The sequence below is a fragment of the Stenella coeruleoalba genome, assembly GCF_951394435.1.
Source record: "Stenella coeruleoalba genome assembly, chromosome: 9".
Classification (NCBI taxonomy): Eukaryota; Metazoa; Chordata; class Mammalia; order Artiodactyla; family Delphinidae; genus Stenella; species Stenella coeruleoalba.
Genome location: NC_137155.1, coordinates 88,562,838 through 88,585,807, shown reverse-complemented (window position 1 = coordinate 88,585,807; position 22,970 = coordinate 88,562,838). Strand labels below are relative to the sequence as shown.

At 36.6% G+C, this 22,970-nt stretch overlaps 1 protein-coding gene across 12 annotated transcripts in view; it reads right to left on the bottom strand.

Moving 5' to 3' along the window:
- CHRM2 (cholinergic receptor muscarinic 2) overlaps positions 1-22,970 on the bottom strand; it is an 800,456-nt gene that overhangs the window by 609,766 nt on the left and 167,720 nt on the right. The gene's annotated exons all lie outside the window — the stretch shown is intronic.

The window sequence follows — 22,970 nt, the reverse complement described above, 5'->3', positions numbered from 1 at the left end:
TGCCCACTTAAAATAATTTAGCTTGAGTTTCAAAGTGATATTGTAACCAGGTTCACTTCACTGAACCTATTTGCATATTCATCTGAATGCAAAGCACAAGATTAAAGTGAATTGCTGTTTAGCTTTCTTCTCTGGAGTTCTCCGCGGGATCCACCTCTTGCTGACAAGCACACCAAAGCCCCTAGGGAAGCATTTACAAAATGGGTTTACAAATTTGTTTATGTGCAATACCCTCCTCACCAAAACAACAAAGATCACCATGATCCTGCAACTAAAGCAACTCTTTCCATTTAATCAGCTTCTCCTACTCATTGTTCACTCTATTCTTATTTTGTACACTTTGAATTTGAGCTTATCTTTATTCTATTTAACATTTTAAAAGTTACTTCACATGTATAGCAAGATATCGAAAATTCATTAGGTACCTCTTACATGCTTAGCTTTATGTTAGGCACTGGTTTTAATACACTGTTTTCTTATTAGAAGAATGAAACATACACATATTAACATTTTGAATAATATAAAAGGCCATTAATTTGACTCAGTTCACCCCATTTTCAGTACTTCATCTGAGTTTTAACCACTTTTAATTATTTCTCCTGCATCCTCCCAGAAAGTATATGTTTGCATGTGTGTGGCTGAGCATATATAGGGCACCCTAACATGTATACATATCCTTCTCTATTTTCCAGTAAATTGATTCCTCCCAAAACAAGAAATACAACCTTTAGTTTTTTGGTACTAGCCTCAAAATAGCACATAACACTGATTTTTTAATATAATAAGTGTCTGGCAATGTATTTGTTAACTCACCAGCCTTTGATATTCTTTGCCCATTAATCCATTCTAGCTTGGATATTTAACTCTGTGTATGGCTCTTCCCCTCAATTTCTACTACACTAAACAACATTTGGTCAAGTTCCAATTTAAACATATTGAATGAACTTATTTCTGAAACATTAGGCCTCTCTTGAAAAGGATTATTCTGTAGTTTGTCTATTTTAAAATTCTACTATATTTTTCTGGGTTTTTTAAAGGAAAGGCAATTGATAGCACTAGAACAGGCTTAACCAATGATTTTAATATTGGATCTCAAATGTTGTAATATTTTAAAAATCCCATTTATACATCATTACATTCCTTGATTCATTTATTTTAAAATAGTTGCATAACATGCACCATACCCAGAGACCCATGGTAATAGGAAGAGCGCTGGCTTTAGAAAGACCAGGAGAGGAAGGGAGGGCCTACAGCTCAGAGAACTGTGCTTGAGGTGGGACTGGGCAGGGAGCAGCCACATTTACAGGGCAGAGAAAGCTACAGCTTGTGCACAGAAAACAGAGAAGGAGAAAACCGAGAGGCGGCAATTTGGGAAACAAGGTCAACTTTGCAGATCAAATATGTTTACACAGGAAAAAGGGAAGCTGCTTGAGTGAGATTCAGATGTTATAAAGAAAGGAGGCTGCTGTGGAAGTGAGTTCATCTGTCATAGAGATTTCTATGACATTGAAAATTGCAGTTACTGACCATGTTAAAATAACTACATATTTAAATTGTTCTACAATAGATGTAAAAGAGTTTTAAAATAATACCAATTTTATTACTAACAACCAGAGGACTGAATAACCTTGAAAATGTGTTTGCAATTCTATTTGTTCTTAGAATACATTATATTAAATATATGCAGTCAAAGGTTGTTTCTAAAGTCACTTGAAATAATTTATTCTCGCCGCGGTTCATATCATCAACCTGATATATAGTTAAGTTCATTCATTTTGTTTTTCAGTTTGTAGGTACTCTACTGTATCTTTTCAATTCAACTTAATTTTGAAAATGTAAGTAATTCATAAGTTTCAAAAGCCAACATTTTTTTAAAAGGTATTTTCAGAGAAAGCTTGCTTTTATATCTGTTCCCTTTTGGGAATGTTTTATTTATTAAATACATTTGCATAGACATACACAAATGGTTGCATATCAAATATACTCTTCTGAACCTTGCTTTTTTCACTGAACAATACATCCTGGAGATCACTCCATATCAGCTGATGCAGAGTGTCCTCATTCCTTTTTATGACTACAAACTATTCCACTGTGTGAATGGACTATTTTAAATTCAACCAGATCCCTATTAATTGATATCTGTAACATTTCTAAGCTAATGGGTTAAAACATAATTTTTAATGGGTAGATTATATGGATATAACATAACTGATTTAGCTAATATATTTCCAAACATTTATTTCCAATATTTTGCCATTACAAAAAAAATGCTCTAGCAATAATTCTTTAGCAAACTCTATACAGATCCTAAATTATTTTATAGAATAAACTTCTAGAAGTAGAATTTCCGGTTTAAATTTTTTGCACTTATTTAATGTTTTATCGCCATTGATTTGGGTCCTATTTGACAGCCTATGACATATAATAATCCCGACAGTAATTCCCAATTTGACTATTCAGTAACATCATTCTGTCATCCTGAATATAGAGTTTTTTCAAATCTAAAACTTACAGATATCAGAAAGATGAATTAAAAATAGAAATAAAAACTATTCTAATATATGAATATAGTCTCCACTATGGAAAAATGGCATTGAGTTCTTATACCTATAACATGGAGATCAGTTTGCTCTGTCAAACAGAATAAACGAATAAATTAAAGTTTTGATTGAAGGTGTTACACAAATGAATTTTATCCAGAGATTGCTTCAATTTAAGTAGTTACTACAGTGTAATGTAAATATTTACTTTGGGTTTTAAGGACAAGTCTTTCCCTGTTTTATATATGCCCTTTTGCACATGGTACAAATGTAGAAAACTTTGAAACTATTGCCAAGTTTCTTAGAAACCTGAAGTTTCAGTTTGCTGAGATAAAAGTAATGTGTTCTACACTGTTCTCATTGAGAAGCCACCAGCAGGGATAAAGTTATCTGAGTCAAGAGTAGAAATTCAAGAAGGAAAGGGACCTGGAATTGTCTTCCTTCCTCTAGACAATCATAAAGACTTCAAATAATTTCCCCTGAAGGTATATGCCTCAGAAAACATACAGCATAGAGGAATTTACTCTGGAGGATTCCACATAAAGCCATTTGTACAGGAAGCCCTGGAGGAAATAGAAATGACTAGTCAATGTTTTGATTCTGACCAGGGAAACAAATAATGAACCTAGTTTGTACATAGGGAACTACAATACATACCCAGTGACAGATTATAAACATGTCAGCCAGTGTCTGAGAGAACAGCTGGTATAAAGATAAAGGAGCTACTATTTATCAAAGACAGATTTAGCAGAACAGAGATCCTTAGCCAACAGAGACAATTAGTACCCAAGATCCCAGAAAACTATCTGAGGAGCCATCTTATAGAATATTAAAATACAAAAGCAACTGTGTAACAGACCCCATCTGAGCTTCACAACATGTAAAATCAAAGGGACAAGAGATGTGGTGGGGTGGAAGATAGACACTATGAGAAAACAGGCTGTAAGCAGAGCTCCACTGGATGGAGAGAATAATTCTGGCAGGTGGAGATTCTAGAGATAAAGACTCTATGCCTTAATCAGTAAACTCAAATATCTTAATGAAATAAAAATTCATATTTTAAGGCAAGACAAGAAAAACATAAACATAAAATTTTTTCTGCCAGTTTGGGTCTCCTGCCTCCCCTCTACTATGTATTGTGCATCTGTGTTATGTAGCAACCAGACGTCCCCAAAGGCAGAAAAACCTGCTCAACCATAAAGATCAATTTTTCTTCTTTTGGAGCTAGACATGCAACTCCTTAGAAGATAGTATTCCTTTCTCAATTGTGTAAGGGGTCACGATAACCCACCACTCGCCTTGTATGTGCAGATATCTTTGGTAAACTTTATGAACAATGCCAGTACATATTTTTCCTTAAAGATAGCAATTGGTGAAGAATAGACTGGGTCAGAGGAACTGAGGAGATACTGGGCCGCACCTAATGGAAGTTCTGAGCTTAAATACTCAGGACCTTATTAATGTTACTAGCTATATTACTTGTACCCTGCCTGTTTTACAAGATCATTTTTTCTTGCATTACCAAATGTGTGACTGAGCCTCCAGTAAAAATACTGATGACTAGGCAGCTTGAAACAATTGATCAAATATATAGTTATATAAGGTCAATGATTATAAGAGTGTAACTCTAGATATGGGAAGAAGCAATAAGAGGGGACCATTTCCAGGACCATAACGGACTAGTAACACAGGTGGCCCAGAGGCTTTTGGCTACTGTTAACAGGGCTAGTCCAGTAATAGCCCAATAAGTGGCCTATCAACGAAATCCTCACCTGACCTTGGAACAAGCATCCCTAGTGCCGTGGGACAGACTGGTGATGAAATGCCTCCCAAACCTTGGTCAAAATTAAGACTGAAAGGGAAGGGATTGTAAAATAAAGAACGTGGCCCATTATCCAGTTCTACAAGAATCAAGACATTAGCCCCTGCAGTCACTGACCTACAGGACACCCTGAAAGGAATTCAGGGCAAGGATCAGAATGAGGCACTTTGTGCTCTGGGAAAACTGGGAGAACTGGCCTTCAGCTAGTTAGATCTCTTCAGGAGAAAATTTTATGAACCCAGTTTCTTGCAACTTCCTACACTCAGAAAAGCACTAAAACCATTAACTTAGAAGTACTATTTCCTGCAAACAGCAGTAACCTTATAAACAAGATGTGTGCTTGAACTGCATGTACCCCTTGGCCAATATCACATATATACTGACCTCCCCCCTTATCTCTTTGGAACAGTTTTCAGAGCTCTCTGGGTTATAATCCTCAGGTTGGCACAAATAAGTTTTTCCATTTCTTTCTCCGATTGACTATTGATTAATTTTTTTGTTGACAATCTTATAGACACATAATGTCAACAACTGCAGCCAACCAGATGATACAGAGTGATGGGTAAGATGAGACACTAAAGGGTGTTCTCCCACCTAAAGACAGGAGGAGCCATGCTGGCTTAGCTAATAGTTGCCTGTAAGGAATTTGGGCCCAGTATTGCCATACTGTCTGATTTTTCAAGAAAAGCTAAAAAATTTTTGTGTGAAGAAATCAAACCATTATGCTACCAACACAATTTTTTAAGTTTTAAAAAATTCTATATAGGCCAACCAAAACATGTCTACAGGCCCCCAATTTGCTCTCTCTATAATTGTCCTCAGGCTACTGAGCCTGAGGAAGCTGTTTACTGCTACTGGGCCTTACTATCCCCTTCTTCCAAAAAGAATGAGAGGGGCTCAGGAACAATGAACATTACAAGGAAAAACAATCTGGTTTTTTTTATGGGCAATAAATAGTTCTTATTTACCTTGAATTGCAAAAGCTCTGTGACACCCAGAGTGAACAATGTTAGCTCAAAATAACTTCAAATATCTTTTATTTAGAAAAAAAACTGTAGGGGCTTCCCTGGTGGCGCAGTGGTTGAGAGTCCGCCTGCCGATGCAGGGGACATGGGTTCGCGCCCCGGTCCGGGAGGATCCCACGTGCCGCGGAGTGGCTTGGGCCCGTGAGCCATGGCCGCTAGGCCTGCACGTCCGGAGCCTGTGCTCCGCAACGGGAGAGATCACGACAGTGAGAGGGCCGCGTACCACAAAAAAACAAAACAAAAAAAACCCTGTAAAGCTGAAGTAGGACTATAACTTTCCAAATTTCAAACTGGTTCATAATGGTGCAATTCAAGCCTTTTTCATCTTGCTAATGAAAATGCCACACTGACTAGGCATTTCATGCATTCAAAGATGCTGATGCAGCCCTCTGGAAAGGAAAGGAAAGACCCATCTCTTCTAATAATCAGTTGATTGATCTTCCCACCGAGATGACCAGATATTTTGATTGCATAGGTAGAACACAGTTACCTGTAAGGTCAGTCTAGAGAGTTTTGAGAGCACAAATTGGAGTTGATATTTTACAGCTCCCAGTAGAGTATTAAATGTGTTTCTATCTCTTTTCAAAGGCAATAGCTATTTTTAATCTGAAAACTTTTTTTATATATAAAAAAATCACCCTGCCTCTCACCACATTTCTGCAAATACGATTTTCTTAGAATGAGGGAATTTACAGTTGGAAAACACATTGGAGGTCATTCTGGTCAAATCTCTCATTCAGTGGGGAATTCATGCTATAGAACCCCAACAAATGATCAGTAGTCTCTGCTTAAGTAACTGGTGAAATTTAACCAGTCTCTAAGGATTCTGGCTCATATGGAGAATGGTAAAAACGTGACTTGGAATTTTTCTCTCTCCCCATCTCAAGTCCACACGTAACAACGTGAAAGATCCCTGCTATTAACTCTCACTATCACGTTCTGCTCTCTCCTTAGTAATCCTCAGCACCAACAAACACCCAACAGGCTGGTGTCCCAAGCACCACTCGTGACTCGCAAGTATCTGATTATTTCAAGCAGTGAAATATCACATTTGGCACCTCTCCTGAGAGGCAGCTGCTGTGTTTAGCTGGTGTGTGAGCAGTTGGTGGGTCCTGCCCACTGGCAGACCAAGTCAAAAATAGTGAGTGTCCACGTCAGCAGTCAAAAACCACACGGTTTCACTGACATCCCAAAATTTGTGGGGCTAATGTGGCCAAAACAAGGAGCAGAAACCTATAAAAAAAAAGGCAAACCACCTTTCTAGTCTTTTGGACTTTGTCCTCTTAAAGGAAGAACAAACCACTTGTCTTTATAGAATTGCTCTGAAATGCTTGAATCTGTGAAGAAGATATATTACCATCATAAATCAAATGAATTTATTATGGACCAATTATTTCAGGCGCAAAATAAATTATTTCAATTTTTATAGAAAACATATTTGCTGTGGAAATTGGGCATTTTAAAATATTGATTTAATGTGGTATAGGATCTCCAATAGTAAGTGTATCTGTGGTTTCTAGGGCTCTTAAAATAATGTTCTGGAAGCTAGCTGTCCTCATTTTCCCTATTTGTGCCCATGACACAGCTATTAATCTTTATACAGTTATATATTATTAAAATATCTTCCAATTAATGTCTTGTCTCTTCACTTTCTTTCTTGGTAAATTTACCTGAAAAAAAAGTACTTAATTTGATGCAGTCAGTTTTATTAATTTTTTCTTGTACATTTTTTCTTACATATTTTGTCAAAGAAATATTTCCCATCATAAGGTTTAAAATAGTTTGATATTTTCTCCTAAAAGGTTTACAGCTTTGCCTTTCAGAAATAAGCCAAAATTATTTTATGTGTATCATGTGAGGTAAGAATCAAATTCCATTTTTCTCAACATGATAACAAGCTGTTAGCACCTTTTTTCCCACTGATCGATAATGCCATTTATGTTGCATATCAAGGTGTCACAAGAGTAGATTCTACTCCTGGGCTCTTGAGTCAATTTCTCTGTGAAGCATAAATAACACTGCACTAAATGCTGTAAATGTAAAGCAAGTCAGTATCTTATAGAGTAGGTTCCCACACCAGATTCTTCTTCAGGAAAGTTTTGGCCATTTTTCTTCCCCTCAAAATTTTTAGAATCAGCTTGTCAAGTTTCTCAAAACTTTCTATTGGTATTTTTATTGAAATTGTGTTGAATCTCTAGCCTAATTTGCAGAAAACAGGCATCTTATGAAACTAAATTTTCTAATTGACTAATTAGATATCTTCATTTATTCAATTCTTCCTTAATGTCTTTGAAGAGGTTTTATAATTTTCTCTGTAAAAGTCTTAAACAGTTTATGTTAGACATATGCCTATGTACCCTTATACTTTTGTGCTATTGTAAAGATTATTATTTTTGAGTTACATTTCTGTTTGTTGATAGTGTATAAAAATTCAGTTAATTTTTGTCTTATAGTCAGAAATGTTGCTAATTAATTCTAAGACTGAAAACACTTTGGATTTTTTTATTTGGGCAATAATTTTCTGCAAATAATAATTTTCTTCCTTCCTTCTTTATATATTTTATTTTTTTCTTTTGTACTATCTTGGATACCCTTAATATACTAAAACATAGAAAATAATGTTGAATAGAGGCAGTTTTGTTGGTAATTCTTGTCTTATTCCTAATGTTACAGAAAATGCTTCGTCACTAATAATGTTCTTAAAAACATTTTAGTTGGTAGCTTTTTAAATTTATTTATTTATTTATTCTTATTTGGTTGCACCGGGTCTTAGTTGTGGTAGGTGGGTGCCTTAGTTGCGGCTCAAGGAATCCTTAGTTATGGCTTGCCGGCTCCGTAGTTGCAGCATGCGGGCTTCTTAGTTGAAGCTTGCCACCTCCTTAGTTGCAGCTCCTTAGTTGTGGCATGTGAACTCTTAGTTGTGGCATGCATATGGGATCTAGTTCCCTGACCAGAGATCAAACCCAGGCCCCTTGCATTGGGAGCGCAGAGTCTTAACCACTGTGCCACCAAGGAAGTCCCAGCTTTTTTCAGATTAATAAAGTTTTCTTCTGTTCCTACTTTGGAAAATATTTATAATAAATGGGTATTGAATTTTATCAATTTTTTCCAATTTTTGAGAGAAACATACATTTGTTTCTCCTTTGATCTGCTGATGTCCTGAATTTAATTTATAGACTACTTAAGAAAATAAAATTCTCTTGAATTTCTATGGAAAAGGCACTATTTATTAAGGATATATGATCTTGCTATGCATAGCTAGCATAGCTAGATTTAGTTTGCCAGTATTTTGCTCAGGATTTGTACATCCATGTTCCTGAGTAAGATTGTTATTTTCTTTTCTCATGATGCTCTTGTGTGATTTTAGAAGATAATATTAGCTTTCTAAAATGTGTTCAGAGAATATTCATTTTTCTATTTTTTGGAAGATGTATAATATTAGAACTACCTCTTGAAAGTTTGATAGAATTCTTCTGTGAAACACTCTGCAACTTGTTCTTTCACTGTGGGAAGAACTTAGATTACTCAGTTTTTTAAAATGTTACAGAAATTTTCATGCTTTCTATTTCTTCTGGAGTCAGTTTGGGTAAATTATGTGTTTCTCAGAATTTGTATATTTCATTGAAGTTTTCAAATTTGTTGACATAAACTTGTGAATAGTATTTTCTTATTACCTTTTCAATCTCTTCTATATCTGTACTTACAACCCTTTCCTATATTTAATTTTGGAAATATTTGTCTTCTTCTTTGCTTTGGATGGGCCTCATCAGATGTATATTTTATTAATCTTGTCAAAGAACCACTTTTGGTTTTGTCATTCCTACTTATTTATCTTTGATTTCTTATTTTGTTAATTTCTGTTCCTAATGTAATTATTATCTTTCTTCTATATTCTCTTGGGTATTTTCTGCTGTGCTTTTACTCTCTTCTTAAGATGAATAGTTAGCTCACTAATTTTAAATTCTTCACAGTAGGAAAGCCAAACAAATATTTGTGACTAACAATTACAGATGTTATATTTCTATAGTTGCAGAAATCTCAAAATATCATTTACATCTATAACTACTGTAAAATTATAATTATTAGAGCCACCACTAGATCTTATTATTAATAAATTAATAAGAAGCACATTTATTTCTAAATCACACTTTTTTTTTTTTTTTTTTTTTTTGCGGTACGCGGGCCTCTCACTGTTGTGGCCTCTCCCGTTGCGGAGCACAGGCTCCGGTCGCACAGGCTCAGCGGCCATGGCTCACGGGCCCAGCCGCTCCGCGGCATGTGGGATCTTCCCGGACCGGGGCACGAACCCGTGTCCCCTGCATCGACAGGCGGACTCTCAACCACTGCACCACCAGGGAAGCCCTAAATCACACATTTTTTAAAAAAGATTTTGCTGGGCTTCCCAGGTGGCGCAGTGGTCCGGGAAGATCCCACATGCCACGGAGCGGCTGGGCCCGTGAGCCATGGCCACTGAGCCTGCGCGTCCGGAACCTGTGCTCCGCAACGGGAGAGGCCACAACAGTGAGAGGCCCATGTACCGCAACAACAACAACAACAACAACAACAACAAAAAAGACTTTGCTAACTCTATTTTTATGAAATTGGTTTTATTATAATTTTATATATTTTATTTTATGCATTAGGGATCACAATTATAGGAAGGAGTCTATAAGCTCACCAGATTTCTATAGAGGAAAAAACTGTAAAATCTCTTTGGTAGAGCTTAATGCAGGATTCACAGGTTTAGCCTCAATGCTTTGCCAGGAGCCGAAATCTCTAGATACCCAGTGTCTTTGTAGGTGTTTTCCTTCATGTAACCACACTTCACCATTCCCTGGTTTGCTTTCCTTTTCACAACTTACTTTTCTCTAGTGTGTTTTCAGCTCACTGGGTTTTATTTTTGTTAGTTCCCACCCCCTTGGATATTTCTTACTTTGTAGCAAATCCAATAACACATTAAATATATTTCTGATAATTTATCAAGTATCATATTATATTTTAGCAAAAGGATCCCTCAGATTATGTAATCCATTATTCTGCTAGAAAAAGATATCTCGTCCAGCATTTTCCAACTCTTACTTAAGATGGGTTGGGAGAAAGATCTACCATAAGTTATTAAAAATTCTGACCTTCAGATTTATATTCAAGATGGATTCTTCCCCTTGAAGAGCAATTTTCCCTAGTGAGACTTTATACCTCTTATACATCATCTAGCCTGAAACCCTCTTTCCTAATGGCAAAATTCAAAATTTTAAATATGGGAAACTAGTGCTTGGCTTTTAAACATCTATTGCTGCTTCCTGTTTTGAAAGGAATATACACAACCTTGTCTTTAGTGAAACAGAATTCATATGAACGGCACAGACAACTCTTGAAGCTCCATGCCTTCAAAGGTCTCAGAATCCTGTGTTTCCTCTTACATACTATAGTATTCATAGTGACTGATCATTTATTTTTTCTGTATCTTTCAAGATTCTAAATCTCTGTGCCATTTTATTTAGCTTCCTACCTAAAAGTGTAAAGGCATGTCACTTGTAGAGGAATATGTCTTTGTTGTTCCTTGGAACATAGTAAAAGATCTCTCTTTCTCCATATATACATATAACATAAGATATTAAATAAGTATACCTGTACGTGTATATATATATAGCATAAGATATTAAATATGCTTGGGTCATAATTATTTTTCTTTGTTTTCAAGTAATTCTGCATCTGGTTGCTCTAATTTGTATTTCCCCTCCTCATTACACTTCACTGGCATTAGTTATTCTTGTTCTATTTAGGCTCCAAACCTGATAGGCAAAAATGATTCTTGTTTTAACTTACATTTTTATGACTAGGGCTGTTGAATATTTTATCTGTGTTCTCAGAAGAGTTGACTAAGTTATTCTAGCACAAAATCACTCTCCTTTCCAACGTACCTTATTTTTCAGACTTAGGCCAGTTTATGGTTACTTTAATAATTAACTACCCATTTTCATATAATCTTTTTGAATGAATTCTAGGAAGTGATTCTTTTCAAAAGTGATTAGGTCCAATTCCTATTGCCTTGCTGTTCAAATTCTTTTATTATTTCTAACTAATTTGTTTTAATTACCTAGGGATTAAACTAAATAAACTGAATAATTTGAAGTACCTGAATAATGGCATCAGCTCTTTTGGGGGTGTAACTGCAGCCTTAGGATATTTTTATAAGACTTTGAAATAGTCATATGACTCAATTGTGGCTAAAAACACTTAGAGATATAATTGGAGGAGAGAGAGAGAGAGTCAAATCCAGCACTCCTATTTTGTAAATCTGGCAAATAATATCCAGAAAGGAAGGCTGATTTACCAATATTACAGAGAAAGTTATTGGTAAATCTAGTGTTAGAACCCAAATATCCTGGCTCTTTTTCTACTGATTTATAACCCTTTTTGCCACCATACACATTTTTCCAAATTGGGAAAAGGAATTATGACAAATAATACATTTTTTATATTCAGATAGACATTTGTATTTGGATTTCAGAAAAATATTAAGTTTTCCCTGACCAAGGATGTCAACCCACTGGGGTGGGAGGTATATGTTTAACCCACATTGGTTTTTGCTTGATATTTTCAAACTCTTAAAAGACAATCAGGTAATATACCATTTAGGAAGTGTGTTAGATAAACTGCAATAGATTGGGCCTGCTATAAGGATGTCTCTGGCATATTTTTGAAACAAAGCTATTTCAGTGCCACTATTTAAAAAAATAATAAGTTTAACTGGAGTTAGTGACTTAATGAATGACTTTTTTCTGCACAACATCAAACTAAACATGGAACTTAGTCCTACATCACTTACTCCCAAACCCAACCCACACAAATAATTTGGGTGTATAGTAGATCTTGTTGAAAAGCTGGAGTCTGTTGCAGCTTCAAATTTCTAACTAGAAACAGATTATGCACATTCAGCAATCAGGTTGGAAGAAGAGGTACGTAGGGCACATGTTTTGAAGAATATTTTGCATATGAGCTCACTATTTTAGCTTAGATTGTGTTTTTCTTTGAGGGATCAGGAAGGCATTTGGATCCAAGAAATTGCTTTACACAAAAGAACTTTCTGGTCAGCCTGCTATCAAATGTGTGTCCCGGACCTTTCCCGTCAACATGGCGTCCAGTACACATCACGTTACGCCTTCTTCCTCTTTCACCTTTCTCCCTTCTCTGCCTGCTCAGCTCTCTTTGCACTTCATGAAGAGCAAAAAAATCTTTTCCACTAGCATATTTGCTCTTTTCTCAGATGCCTTGGCACCAGTATGCCTTCTGCACACACTTAGATAAAATTCCAGCCAAAGACAGTTCACTGTATAAGAGCAATTCTAATGCCAGCTGTTTAGGTAATGGTATTTTTTTCACCATATTATACAATAAGCAGAGAATCAGCTATGAGGGTTTAATGCAGACATAGGGTTTACCACAGCACTTAACAATCTCTAAACTCTAAACAATCTCTAAACCATAGCATTTAATCATCTTTAAACTCTGCTTATCTTTCTCTACTTCCCTAAATTTGTTCCATTCCCAATCAAGTGCTTCTCTAAGAAAGTAAACATTCTCTTGCTAATTCTACCCACTTATCTTGTTCTCAGGCCAACTCTTTCTCAGCCCTCCTCTCCACTGAAGAGGCCTTTTCTCCCAATTTCCTATCTGGCCCCAAATGGCTGCCATCCCTTGCCTAGCTTGCCTAAATCAAGGAATAATTAATCTAATAATCCCCAACTTTTTACAGAATTCTGAAAACATATTCTTCTCCTTCTTTATTCATGGTTCTCAATTTTCAACTCAAGTACCCAAACATCTATTACTGTTCTATTCTAGAGTTTGGAGTGAAAATGGTGGTCTCCCATTTACATGCTCCTGTTAGCACTACTGGCAGTAATTTAAAATTCCTACATTGACAACACCGCAGTGAAACTCTTTTATTTTTTTCTACCAAAAAAAAGAAAAAGATGCTAAATAAACAATGAGGGTAGAGAATTTTCTTCAAAAATGTCCATATCTTTGTAATAGTGTTATACTGTTTCTCCCAAAACCAAGATGACAGATTTCATTATCCTCTCAGATCCTCACTTTTAAAAAGAAATATTTAATAGTCATTCTGCCTATGGTATCATATTCTGATCTCATTTCCCCCTGCTTTTCAGTCTCTAATAAAAGTTTCCACTCAATCCATACGTAAAACCATCTTGTAATAAGGGAATTTAATGTCACTGGGAGAAAGATTTCTGTTGTGCTCCGTTAAGTAGCATGGTAGGTGAAGCAGCATTTGTCAAGCTTTTACAAGGGTCTCTGCTTCAGTGCTTCCAAATAAATTGCTTCGGGAGTCTTCAGATCCATCACATCCTTTGATTATGTCCCTTCATTGTGAAAATAACTTTCATTTATGGATGTCTTAAATCAGGCACTGTTTTCATGAAATATTCTTTCTCTATAGTTCATATTTCTTCTTTCTGCCTTTTAATATACCTATTTGGTTACTCAAAGAAGGAATGTAATTCAGGGGGAGTGGGAAGGAAGGCAGACGGGAGAGGGCACGAAATTAGTTCTGAAGTGTTGCACAACCTAGCAAGTGTCAGTACAGGCAGCAGCATTATGCTCGACAAACGGACATTTTATAAGAAATACCACTTAGGTTTTAGTAGTGCTGCAGTGACCAGCCAGTTGAGGCAGGCATGATATTGAACAGTGATTCATAGGTGAGACTGAGTGCAAAAGCCTCATGTATCTATACTTCATGGAACTCTCCAGGTTAGAGTTTTCTTTTTTCTCTAGTTCTCAAATTATTGAAAATAACATTGGCCCTCTCCTTCTAAAGAAGAGATGTGCTTTTTACTAAAAAAAAAAAAAAAAAAAAAAAAATACTGGGAAACACTTTTCTGGCCATTTCACTTTTTTTTTCATGGATGACCTCAATTCATTCAAAATAACCTGCAACTTCAAACTACCACATAAACACCTAATACTTAGTCTTTGGAAGTTGGAACATTTCAGCTCAATATATGCCTAATATCACTAAGCTTGCTGCTATACATAATTTTTGTTGTTTTTCAATTTTAGGACCACTTATTAGCTGGGGGCTAAGAAGGAAAAAAACATGCATTATCTTGAAAAGACAAGAACATGATTGACAAACAAGAACTGGCCCCCAAGCTAGTTCCAGTCAATTTCTCAAACAAAAGATCCATTCTCAATCTTTCTTCCCACATGAAACAGAGTGAACTAAGGCATTCTTATATAATCCAAAGTCTGAAGGACCATTGGAAGCCAGAATTGAGATGTTAACTCCATCAGGTAAGGGATAAATCTAACAGTTTTCCACTTGGATTAAAAGGAAACTACAGATGTAAAAGAAAATCTTCAAGGTACCAATTCTGACATTCTATTCCTAGCTAATCAGTATGATATGTTTTCTATGGTTCTTTGGGTCTTCAGAAATCCTTACCTTTTTTGCCTTTATTATCAATATTCCTTCCCCACACTTTAGTTATGTATATACCATGTGACCCTAACTTAACATCTTAATGTATATGATATTTCAAGATATGATATTTCAACCCTATCAAGTAACTAGAAACAACCAAATACGTCTTCAGACACTGAGAAAAATCTGCTTCCATTTTTTGTAGGTTAAATAATCCCCAACCCAGTAACATTTTTCACAGAGAATATTATTTTCTAAATACATTGGTTGGTCTCTTAGAGAATCTTAAAAATGTCTACATATATATAAGCTAGTGGAGCCCATAAGAGTCTAACTAGTTTCTGACTAGTGAATATTAAAACAACTTATTCTTCTTAATATTCTAATGTAGAAATACACAGTTGAAAGAGTCTTATCTCCTACTGATCTTCAGTATCCCACAGGTACAAAAGTAGGCTTGTAGCAACCCTTCCGTGAATTTCAACCACATGGAGAAGAAACCATAAACTCCCACGACTACCACCCCCTTATGAGGAAACTCATAAGCCCTTCCTGCTCCCTATTCCATGAATTACCAAGGAAACTGCGTGTCACATAAATATACTTGGTATTTGAGAGGTATTCCTTGAAGACCTACTCTTCCATTTGTTTTGAACAAGGTCTTTTCACTGACACACAGCTAAGTAACATAGCAAACTCTAATCAACAGTTCCCTGAATTTATAGAAGATCCTTGCAATCGGGGAATGTACAATGCCAACAACATGGGAAAATTTGGTGCGAGCAATGATCCCTCCTAGCAAGTAACCTGTTACTCAAAAGTGCCTGAGATTGTTCAGGGATCAGATAATGCTTATATGCTGAATGTCTTACAAGCCTCTTAAAGCAATCTATCATCCTGAGAAAGATCAAGCCAGGGATACAGTGATTCTCCAATTACAAAGCCTCAGTGCTCTCTTCATCCTCAAGGGCTTTCACTCCCCTCTTCTTCCTCCCATGCCAAAGTCCCAGCTCCTTTGAAGTCCAGGCTCCAGTGCAGGGTTATCAGCCATTCACGCCTCCATTTGGTATCACATGGCACACAGGGAGGGGGAGCTTTAGATACTAAAGCTAGAGTACAAAGGGGTGGAAAAAATCCTCACAGTTGTCTGGGCTTCAGATTTCTTACTGAAAACCAGTAAGAATTTATGTACTACGAAGGTGACTCTATTACCAACATATTTCCTATTTTTTATATTGAATACTGTCTGTATCTGTCCTAGCTTAAAGCTCACTTAAAAAACACTAGCATAGCCAGGCTTCTGGAAGAGAATAGAAATAGAAGTGGGAACGAGGAAAGTCATTCCAACATAAGTTAAAAAGTAAATTGTGGGCTTCCCAGGTGGCGCAGTGGATGAGAGTCCGCCTGCCGATGCAGGGGACACGGGTTCGTGCCCTCGTCCGGGAAGATCCCACGTGCCACGGAGCGGCTGGGCCCGTGAGCCATGGCCGCTGGGCCTGCGTGTCCGGAGCCTGTGCTCCGCAACGGGAGAGGCCACAACAGTGAGAGGCCCGTGTACCGCAAAAAAAAAAAAAAAAAAAAAAAAGTAAATTGTAATATTCATTTATCCACATCCAAAAACATTTTTATTTTTACCTTAGACAATTCTGAATACATACAAAAGTTGAGAAAATAGTATAATAATCCTTACACACCCATCACCCAGTTTCAACAATTATCAAGCTCAAATTGTTTTGAAACAAATTCCAATTGTTATATCATTTCATGCATAAATATGTCAGTATGTACCTCTAAAAACAACATAACATCATGACTGTTTAAAACATATCTACAATAACATTATATAAAACATTAGCAATAATTTGTTAGTACCATCAAATATCCAATTAGTCTTCAAATTTCTCCGACTGTCTCATAATTTTTTTTTACAATGTGTTTGCTCAAATTAGGATCATAATGTACTGCACTTGGCTGATACATCTCTTAAGACTTCTTGAATCACAAGTCCTCCACTCCGTATTTTTTCATTATAATGTGTTTGTTGAAAGAATGAGAATATTTGTCCTGTGTTTTTGGCCCAGTCTAGATTTTGCTGATTTTATCCCTGTAGCCGTTTAGCATGATTCTCCGTCCCATGTATATTGATTAGATTCAGGTTCTTTTTTTTTGGCAAGAATACCTTAGAAGTAGTTTATGTACCTTTATTAGAAGGCACTTAATGCCTGACTGTCTGTATTTTGTGATGGTACAATGCACTGTAATCATTACCTAGATTTTTTTAATTCTTTGGGGGCAACTCTAAAAGATTTAGGCAAGTTCTAACCTGTATATCCTCGAAATAAGAACTGAGGACTCAAAGATGAATAAGACGTGGTCTTGCTCTGTAAAATCTTATAATTTAAGGTGTGGGAAATAAGAAACAGGCATAGAAACCAGCTGTTATAACGCCAGGCAGGCTCTGCCAATACCAGATAAGTCTATAGTGTGAGGCTGTCTTATAGAACAAGGGACACCGGCCAGGCATCAGAGGAAAGCATCCCAGGTCAAATCAACACCAGAACACAGTTGTGCAGAAAAGATCATTGGGAGTATATGGGGAAACCCAGCCTCTCTGACCATCAATACTTTTTTTTCAGTTATACAATGAGAAAGCTGATTTAAAACCTCTCTAAATTCCTTCTACCTCTTAAGTTCTAGCAAACCATATATTTAACCTATAATATAGCCAAAATACTCACATATTTGTAGCAAAAGGATAATTAGAAAATCATATAACAAAATTCAGTATGAAATAGTTTGCTATCCACTTCTCCAATAAAAATTTCAGAGAAAGGTAAGCCAGTGGTTAAGATATTTGAGGCACTTCCACGAAGGATTTCTCGCTAACTTCAGAATATGATCACTCCAGTTCTTCACTGAGTTAAATTTAACATTGAAATATGATTTCCAAGCACTCAGTGGACTGTGGGCAGGGGTATAAATTAGAATAATAATGTTTTGAGGAGGAAATTTGGAAACATCTGGTAATAATATAAATTTACATACATTTCTGGCAATGTAATTTAAGCAATAAATTCTATATAACTACTCACACAAACATGCAAAGAGGACAATTGTAGCCTTATTTGTGATACTGGTAAACTGAAAACAATTACACCCATCAATAGAGGACTGATTTTTTTTTAAGATAATGATTTGTTGTCAAAAAGAATAAGCTAGATCTCTAACTACCTATATGAACATCACTGCACAATTTCAAGTGAAATTAAGCAGTATGCTGAATGTCCTGTTTAATTCTTATTTTTTATTCTTATTTTAGAAAGTATCTTTCTACTTGTATATATGTATGTATGTATATTCATGTTTTTAGCAGAAAATGCAAGTATAAAACCAAAGTTTTATCAGTATTTACTTTTAGAAAGTAAATGCTATTATTTCTATATTATTTGTATGCTTTACCTGTACATATTGTTTTTCAAATTAGAAAAAGGGCAATAATTTTTTTAACCAATGCTTTTCTTTTCCCAAATATAGTTCCTTTGTCTCCTCTCTCCCTCTCTTCTGCTTTGAGCTCCCCATCATATTAAGCATGTTCTATCTTACCACAATCTCTAAACAAGTAAATAATAAAACCCTTGCTTGACTTACATGCTCCTCTGGCTTTTGCCCTGCCTTCCTCCTTCCCCTCGTAAACACATCCAATTTTGAGGCCATTCCCACGCTGTCCTTCCACACCTCCCCTTCACTTTTCCACCCAGCATCACTGGGTTTCTATCCCCATCACTCCACTGAAATTTCCTTGATAACAGTCATCAATGGCTTTCTGATGGTCAAATAGTATGGGCCATGTGGGATCTCCATCTTGGACCTCCCAGCTACACTGAACACTTCAGCACTGTATTCCCAAGATTTCCATGAATTTCCTCCCCGAGGTTCTGTGACACCATCCTCTTGGCATAATTTCTATGTCTGTGCCAGCACACCCAGAAGTCTCCTCTCATGAATCCTCTTATTTGAGTTACTCCCCAAATTTTCTTTCCTTTGTCCTGTTCCTCTTGATTCCATCCTCTCTCATACCCTCAGGTACTTTGATCTGCTTTTCATGCTCTCTCTTATGTATCTTCCACATCTCCCTCCATCACCTCAAGTCATATCACCAACATGCTCATGTCACTCCATAAACACACATACACACTCACACACACACGCACACACTCCTCCTATGCCCTCTGTTCTCTACCTCCACACTGCGATTTTTCAATTTTTCTTCTTTCTTTCAAAGCCAAGGTTCTTGAAGGAGGATACAGCACTTGCTATTTCATCATCACTCATTCCTTCTTCAGCCCAAAGGTGGATTTGTTAAACAGCAAATGAAGCTGTATGTCAGGCGCCCTCATTGCATGAACCCATTCCAAGGCCTTATACATGGTTTTGAATTCATAATTGTGTGTTCTTTTCTTATAAAGAACCCCCAAATTGTACAGCAGAAGGCCACCCATAATTTGGATCCATTCCTGACTCAGGACATTAAAAACTAGCTTCTAATCTAACCATTCCTCTGAAATTACTATGACAAAGATCACAATTTAATCCCTAATGGATAAATCTACAGGTAACTCCTAGTCTGTCTGACCTCTCTGTGATTTTGTTGCAGTTAACCAACCTCTCCTTCTTAAAACTGCCCTTTTATTTTAATTTCCATCCTTCCCTGGGTCTTTATACATCACTTGCCTCTTCTCATTCTCCTTCTCTCTTTGCTTGCCCTACAATGAATTAATCATCAATCCTATTAAGGATGCCTCTGAAATTTTTCTCTTCTATTCACTGTCACCTTCATTCAGGCTTGCTCTTAGCTTCTACTCTCATAAGATCAGTCCCTATAGTTATGCCATCTCTCTGCCTTCACCCACCCCCACCATTAAAATTCTTAAAGGTGGCCCATAGCTTGAGGATGAAATTCAAATTTTACACTGTACGAAGTCTCCATGGCACGTTCTTGCCTTTTCCAGGCTCATCTCAAAACACGGCTCAATGGCTCTAGCCAAAATACTCGCTGTTCCCAGAAGGCACATCTGCTTTGTACCTACTGCGTCCTGTACCTAAAGAACAATTTCTCATTCCCTCCTATTCCCCTACCCATCATTCTATCTAACTCCTAATCAACATTTAAAATTCAGCTTAAGAATCACTCCCTGACCACCCTCTGTTAAATTAAGCTGGTACTACTTATCTATGCTACAAAACTTCCTGTTTTCTATTGCAGTACTTATCATACACCTTGTAATTGTTGGCTTAGTCATTCCCCAACTAGGCAGGATCCCTTAAGAACAGGGAATATACTTAAATCATCTTGTATACTTAGCCCCCAAAATAATGCTTGACACAGTAGGCTCTCAACATGTATTTGTAGAATAAACTAGTAAATAAATTAATGAATGTTTAATATGCTTCAATAGAATTAGATTGGGAGTCTTTTTCCCTCTATATTTTTCTGCTTAAAGCATCTTTTAAAATTTAATCATAAGTTGAATGCCCTGTTCTCTGTCTCAAATGAAGCTACTGGTTTGATTCTTTTTGAATATTTTATGTTCTTAAAATCTTTCTTTTCATCAGTCTAATCAATATGTATTCAGTGCCACATGGTACATGTTCTAGGGTCTTTGGGGTTCCATAAAGAAGCAGACAATGAAAGATATTCTCACCAATCAGGTTAATATCACCTGTGATGATCAGTCACACTCTAAAGCTTGAAGAGAATTTATTCATGTTAAAAGAATCAGAGGTAGCACAAGGAAGTGAAATATCTATGGAGATCTAATTTCAACAAATAGCGTTACAAAGACTGACAGTGAACAACAAAGTTAGGTTACTGGAGTAAGAGATCTGAAAGCCTGAATTCATGACCCCTGAACCTCAGTTGTTTTTTATCTAGAAATTGAAAAGATAATTCCTCCCCCCCCTCACTGTGAACACGTATCTAGGACACCCTGAAAAGCATCACACACAGGAGATGTTACAGGAGAAGGGACACAGAGATAGGCAAGAGAAGAGAAGGTACATTTGATGATACCAGGATATTAACAAAGTATATGTTATACATAGGAAACATAGCTGGGATAAGGTTCCAAAATGAAGCAGACAGTTGATGAATACTTTCTTCCTTCTCTACCGCTAGGAAGTAAAGTTATCATATGACTATGAAGATTCATGGGAGAGGGAGCTTTGGAGTGTTTTGTTCTCTAATGCTCACTTTCTCTTTCTTTTTCAGAGGGGATTTGGTTCATGCGGAAACTGGATCTCTACAGAACATAGATTGGTCCAGATTGGAGTCCAGAAAAAGGGAAAAGAAGCAAGTAACAGTGTACTAGGACTTACTCTGCATTCTTCCAGGTCTTAGGCTCAAACGATAAGATTAAGAGAACTTGTAGGTTTTCTTCTAGGTTGGCCTGCCTAGTTAACTTGAATAGGAAAACAGGTAAAATTTCAGAGGTGGTATTCTGAGCTAGAGTAAATATTATTCATTTTAAGAAAATTCTACTAAAGAAATAGTCTACATATATTCATTTATGCCTTCAACAAATACTAAATGCCTGCTCTGAACCAGGCACTGTCCTAGTCACTGAGAATACAGAATGGACAAAATACACAAAAGCCCTGTCTCCACTGAGCTCACATTGCAATGCAAGCAGCCTGGCAATCAACTAAATAAGTAAAAGTTTAAAAGTGCCAGGTGAGATAAGTTCTATGGAGAAAAATAATGCAGAGAGAGTAGATGGGGAAGGCGGGCAAAGATGGTCATTTAAATAAAACTGGTTCTAGAAGGCTTCACAGAGAAGATGACATTTGACAAAGACCTGGAGGAGATGAGGGAATGAGTCATGGGCAATCTGGGAAAAGAGGGATGATCCCTGGGCCTACCTGGGAGATTAACTTTCCACGAAAAGAGAACCACCAGTGTCAAGCTCCTGGGAAAGAAGAGTTTTAGAGGAACAAGGATATGACTCAGTAGGAGGAAATACATGAAATGTTCTGAGTCACGCGTTAATTGTAGAAACTGAGTGACAGGTACACAGGGGTTCAGTTTGCTATTATCTTTGCTTTTATACATATTTGAAATTTTCCATTTTAAAATTTTAAAAATAGAATAAGCTGGATCATTTTCTGAAATGAAAAACATCCTAGTTCAAAATAAATGTTGGGCACTTCAAATCTGATGTAAAAACAATGACTTCTAAAGAAAATCTCAATCCATTCATACTTGTGATGATCAAGGATTTCCATGCCTATTTTTAAGCATTTTAATCATGGAAAAGGCACTGGGCTGGGAGAGCAGAAGCAGGCATTATAGGTTTCTCGTTGCCACTAACTGACATTGTGACCCTGAACTAGTGAACATAAGGACCATGCACTTCTGTCTCCTTCTCTAAAATAATAAAGGAGTCAGACCAGATGGTCATGAAGATTTCTTCCAAATCTAAGACATAATCTTTGTGATGGTTGATTTGCATTAATTTTGATTTTAGTGACTGCCGTGAAGCAAACACATGCTACTAAAGGATAAAAAAAAAATTGTACCAATCCAGAATCCCGAGAGATCCAAAGAGCTGCCTGAGAATTAGGCAATTCCATTATTTCAATTCCAGACTCTTTTTACTACAAGATAAATTACAAAATGTAGAGAATAATCTCTTTAGCAGAGGTCTAAAAACTTTTTTAGTAAAGGGCCAGATAGAAAATATTTTAGGCTTTGTTGCCCATAAAGTCTTTGTTGCAACTTCTCAAGTCTGCCGTTGTGATGCAAAAGTGACCACATGGAATATAGAAATGAGTTGGGGGACGGGGGGCAGTTTCAAAAACTTTATTTACAAACCAGGCAATTGGCAGCATTTGTCTCACAGGCTAGAGTTTGCCAATCCTAGATATTAATATAAGGATCTTAATATAAGCATCTTAATAGAATCAGATGATAATATAGAGTTAGTAAGTCATATTCATCTGCTTCACATTTAACGCTCTCTTTCCTGTAGCCTAACAGTGACTAACAATGAGATCTAATGCTGTCTATTCTTATATCCTAAGTCAGTCCAGTCTTTTCTCGTTCTACTGCTTCCACTCCAGCGCAAGCCCTAACATCT